This window comes from Scardinius erythrophthalmus, assembly GCF_964197995.2.
Source record: "Scardinius erythrophthalmus genome assembly, chromosome: 1".
Taxonomy (NCBI): domain Eukaryota; kingdom Metazoa; phylum Chordata; class Actinopteri; order Cypriniformes; family Leuciscidae; genus Scardinius; species Scardinius erythrophthalmus.
This window is the reverse complement of record NC_138221.1, coordinates 27099300-27105006: the sequence shown is the minus strand read 5'-3', so window position 1 is coordinate 27105006 and position 5707 is coordinate 27099300.

Here is a 5707-nt window from a genome sequence, read left to right as displayed (position 1 = left end):
CGGTTCACAGCCAAGGAGACTGACGTTCTCGTCAGGGACGTTGGGGATGGAGAAACCCACCCAAATTAACTTCGGTTAAAAAGGCGTATGATAATTTGGGTAAATGTGTAAGCTAGATGTATGCTTTTATAATAAATTGTCTATCTATCTATCTATCTATCTATCTATCTATCTATCTATCTATCTATCTATCTATCTATCTATCTATCTATCGTAATAATGTATGATTTGGAAAAATGAAAACTGCTGCTTCTGTGTAGATGAGAGAATCAAAGTGTATGCGCGTTGTGCACACGCTACATTGATTATGGCCAAGCATGCGCCCTTAAAATAGCATATGAATAACATGCACAACGCGCCACTGACTTTAAACTATTTTTTCCTGGTTAGTGGCGCAATTGTTTTCTAAACCTGCAAAATAGCATGAAGGAACGTTTGCGCCGGAACACGCCTCCTTTTTTGCGCTGAACCACCCAGGGAGCGCAAGTTCATTCCCTAGTTTAGCGACGTGCTTCTGTGGAGGGAAAAGCGCGCTTTGCGTTGGTGCAAAATAGGAATGATACATGCGTCGGTGTACAAAGTCAATTGCGCTGGGTGCAAGATAGGGCCAAATGTCTTTTTTTTAATTCAATACATCTATATTTGAAACTTGTTATAAATATCCTCAATGTACAGTGTTTGTGTTGTAGGTCTCAGATGAGCGGACTGCTGGAAGAGGATGGGGTGGGGTTTTTCTTGTTTTTAGTTTTTTTTAAATGTGTGTGTTTTCATTTCAAATAAAAATAAACTTATATTGACCCCACACTAGCTATTCTACTTGTTGCTCTTTACATATCTATAGTTCTACATTGTGATTTCTTATCCTGTTTGAGCACTGGTTATCCAGATTTGGTGATCCTGAAAAGTTCCTATCCGGATCAGGTTGATCTAATCCGATGTTGTTTTGAAAAACTGGCTCAAAAGTAAGCTGGATTACGTGATCACGGATCGCAAAAAAAAGGATTACTAAATCCGGATCAATTTTATCCAGATTAAACCTTTTGAAAAACCGGGCCCTGGATTTGCTAATTCAGACAGGAGAGAGAACTAATTAGTGAAATCAGCTGACTGAGTTTATGGGTGGAATAAACATATGGCAGGACTTCTACTCATTGGCCCCTGGATTTTCCACCTCTGATTAGAGGCCATTCACAAAAGTTGCATTGACATATATTGTCTTTTTTCTTATTTTCTTATTATTCTTCTGCTCTCTTTGCCACAGACAGGCAGAACTGTACGATAACATGTAATGAAATTTGGCAGTTATAAGGGCAGTTTCTGAAAAATAATCTGACCAAATTTATTAGTCACTAAAACCCACTAGCGCCACCAACAGTTCATATTTTATTTCATTTTTAGCTAACACTTTTTTTGAATAAACCGTCTAACCACATTTAACCCTCCTGGTACCCTCAAATCTACCAAAATTTCTTACCCAGCAATTTATACCCCCAGAATGTTAATGTCTTTTATCTTCAGTTCAAGGCTGTGTCTGAATAAAGTTGTAGTTTGTGTTCTTCTTACTCTTTCGAAAGATGATTGAAAGAATGTTTCAGGAACATCATACTAACCTTTAAATAACATTCTAGTAACATTAAGGAAACTGGAAATTTTTATGTTCTTGGAATGTTAGAAATCAACGTTCCTATAATGTTAATCTTAAATCAAAATCAAAAAAAGTTGAAAGAATGTTTGAGGAACATTATAAACATTTATAAAGCCCTAAACGGCTTAGCTCCAGTCTATTTAACGGACCTTCTATCGCCCTATAATCCATTGCGCTCTTTAAGATCACTAAATTTGAGGCTTTTGGTCATACCTAGGATATCCAGATCAACCAAAGGAGGGAGAACATTTTCACATTTAGCTCCAAAACTCTGGAATAGTCTTCCTGCTGTTCGTTGCTCAGACTCGCTCTCCCAGTTTAAAACTAGATTAAAGACGCATCTCTTCAGCCAGGCATTCATATAATACTTTTAATCTTACAGTTAAATCCAACCTCTAGTTCCTAAACGCCAGAGGAGAACTGGCCCCCGACTGAGCCTGGGTTCTTCCAAGGTTTTTTTTTTTCTCCATTAGGTCACCTGATGGAGTTTTTTCGGTTGCTTGCCACTGTTGCCTATGGCTTGCTCAGTTGGGGATATTTGGGGATATTTAATTTAATTAATCAGTCAACAATACTATTGATCAGCATTACCAAACGTGGACGTTTTCCACTAGAAACAAACATTGATGTATTATTTTAATTTAATACTGTGAAGCTGCTTTGATACAATCTGTATTGTGAAAAGCGCTATATAAATAAACTTGACTTGACTTATATCTTTTAAAACACGTTTCTCTAACGTCAAGAAAACTGGACATTTTTCACGTTCCCAGAACCAACACTGAATATTTGGAGAACGTTCTTATAACAAAAGTCTGTTAGCTGGGAAGAGAGAGCTCACAGAACTCACAGTCACAGTTTTCATCCCAAAGGAGCAAAACTCCAGTACGATCGGCCAGTTTAGGAGTATCGCCCTCCTGAATGTCGAAGGGAAGATCTTCTTCTCCATCCTGGCCAAGAGGTTGACCAGCTACCTCACAGGAAACGGGTACATCGACACCAGCTGCCAGAAGGCAGGGGTGCCAGGCTTCCCAGGGTGTGTGGAACACTCAGCAGTAATATGGGAGCAGATCCAAAGGGCGAAAAGAGAGAGAGGTGACCTGCATGTAGTGTGGCTCGACCTTGCTAACGCATACGGGTCAGTCCCCCACCAACTAATCGAGTTCGCCTTGGACTTCTTCCACGTCCCAGTCGGTATAAGAGGCCTGGTGGCCAAGTACTTTGGAGACCTCCAGACGTGCTGCACCCACCAGGACTTCACAACAGGCTGGCAACAGCTGGAAGTAGGCATTGCCATGGGATGCTCAATCTCGCCCATCCTGTTCGTCGCAGCCTTTGAGATCATCCTCATAGGGGCTAGGAAGATGGTCGGAGGAGTGAAACTGCCGTCAGGACAAAGGCTACCAGCAGTTAGAGGTTACATGGACGATATCACCACCATACTCCGGACAGCAGCATGCACTACAAGGCTGCTGAAGAGGATCGACGAGCTTGTGGGTTGGGCGAGGATGAAGATCAAACCCTCCAAGTCACGCAGTTTGTCGATCAAGAAAGGAGTCAGAAACGACAACACCATCTTTGTCGCAGGCGGTGAGAATATCCCATTGCTGAAAGATCAACCTGTTCGTAGCCTGGGTCGTACCTACACAGCAGAGCTCTCAGACAGGCAGATGGGGGAGACGGTGAGGAAGCAGCTCGCAGATGGCCTGGCCAAGATCAACCAAAGCCAACTCCCTGGAAAGTACAAAGTTTGGAGTTACCAGGCCATACTGTACCAAAGGGTGATGTGGCCACTGAAGATGAGCGAAATCCCCTCATCAGTGGTAAACAAGATGGACGGGCTGGCAAACTCGTTCATCAGGAAGTGGCTGGGACTACCAAGATGCTTCTCGGAGGTAGGCCTCTTCGGGAGGAACACGCTACAACTACCACTGCGATCCATCAGCGTGGGATATAAGCAAGAGAAGGCTCGGCTGGTGCTGGAGCTGAGGGAAACCACTGACCAGCTGGTGAGAGCAGCGGGAACCCAGATAAGAACGGGAAGAAAGTGGAAAGCCCAAGAAGAGGTCGACATGGCAATCGGCAGGCTGAAGCACCGCGAGGTGGTCGGCAGAGTCCAGGAGGGTCGAGCAGGCCTTGGGAGGGGCGATATTCCCTTGTTCTGGTCAAAGGCTTCCAAAGAAGACCGGAAAGCCATGGTGGTGGCGGAAGTGGCAAGAGCTGAGCATGTACGCCTTAACATCAAAGCGGTGTCCCAGGGCCAGCAAGGACGTTGGACGTCATGGGAAGGTCTCGCAGATAGGTCCATGTCATGGTCCGACCTATGGAAGATCCCCCAAGCTAGGCTCAGCTTCCTGATCAGAGCAACCTATGACACCTTGCCTTGTCCCCGAAACCTCCACCAATGGTTTGGTGCCGAAGAGACCTGTTCCCTTTGTAACACCAGCAACGCAAGCCTCCAGCACATCCTGTCGGGCTGCACGACAGCATTGTCCCAAGGCCGCTATAGGTGGCGACATGACCAAGTGCTGAAGAAGCTGGCAGAGGTGTCAGAGTCATGCAGAAAGGAGGCGAACAGCAGACCTTCCGCTCGAGGACGACATTCCATCCAGTTCGCGAGGGCAGGAGAGAGTGTCAGACCCTCCCGCCAGAGAGACACAGCAAGGCTCCTCTCACCGGGAAGTGAGTGGACCATGAGGGTCGACTTGGGAAAGCAGCTCCAGTTCCCCAGGGTTATAGTGGAAACATCCCTGCGGCCCGACCTCGTCATGTGGTCAGAGGCTTGCAAGACCGTCCTCCTTGTGGAACTTACTGTACCATGGGAGGGAGGGGTGGAGGCTGCGTATGAGCGGAAGCGAGCCAAGTACTCTGATCTGGCGGCAGAGTGCAGGGAGGCGGGCTGGAAAGCCGTTATCTGCCCTGTGGAAGTGGGGTGTAGGGGCTTCGTAGGTTCCTCAACCGCTCGCCTACTCCGCGACATGGGATGCACAGGAGCGAGGCATCGGAAAGCCATGAAAGAGCTGGCAGAGGAGGCAGAGAAAGGCAGCTTCTGGCTGTGGCTAAGAAGGAAGGAGAAGGGTTGGGGGGCAAACACCTAGAGCATCAGCAGGGGGTGGCAGGGAGAGATCCCTGCCATCGCTCCGCCACCACGAGACGTACTGGGGTTAAAGGAGCGAAACGTCGATGAGTGGTGGTCCCCAGCTGATGACCCGCTCAGGCTCACAGAAGTGTTCAGTGAGGTGTCACGGCACACCAGTTCAAAAGGCACTGGAGGAGGTGCGTCAGGCAGTGATGTCCAGCAGGAAAACCAACACCTGTATTTTGATATGCAGAGCACAAAGATAAATCTTTTATAAGGCTTCTTGTTCAAACTTGTCCTAGATATTTCAACAGGTTAACTCAAATTTGGGGGAGATGTTCTTCAGACAATAACAGTCAAAAAGATCTTTGTGATATTGTCAACCGTTCCTATGTGACACAATGAATGAATGATGGTGCGACTCCATAAAGCAAGTGAGGACAAATGTTTGATGTACTGACGTGTAAAAGTCTATGGTGATTTAATTCAAAAAAGGCATATGGAATTTACTTCACTTTTTTGTTAAAAGAAGTGATACAGATTCAGAAGAAAACACAAAATTAATGCTGTTTCACCAATTTCATATGGGTTTGCTATCTTGCTCACTATCTTTTTTCCGGGCCGGTTTTTTGAACTTAAGAGATTTCTATTTTAATAAATAGCTTGAACAATGTTTGTTGTTGCAGGAGGAATTTATTATTTTGTGTAAACTGAAAAAGTATAATTTAAACATGTTGCTAAGAAGGACCATTATGTTGACTTCACTGAAATACTTAACTTGTCCAAACGTTTTGTCCCAACTTTCCAAACAGAGTAATCTGGACAAACTATTTTACACTAAATATACCAGTATACACTGCAACGAGATAGCGTGGTACTAATATATTTGCCTAATATTAAAGTAATATATTTACACTTGGTTCACAGAGGGAAAGAATTATGACATACATACATACATACATACATGTTTTTTTACAGTGTAC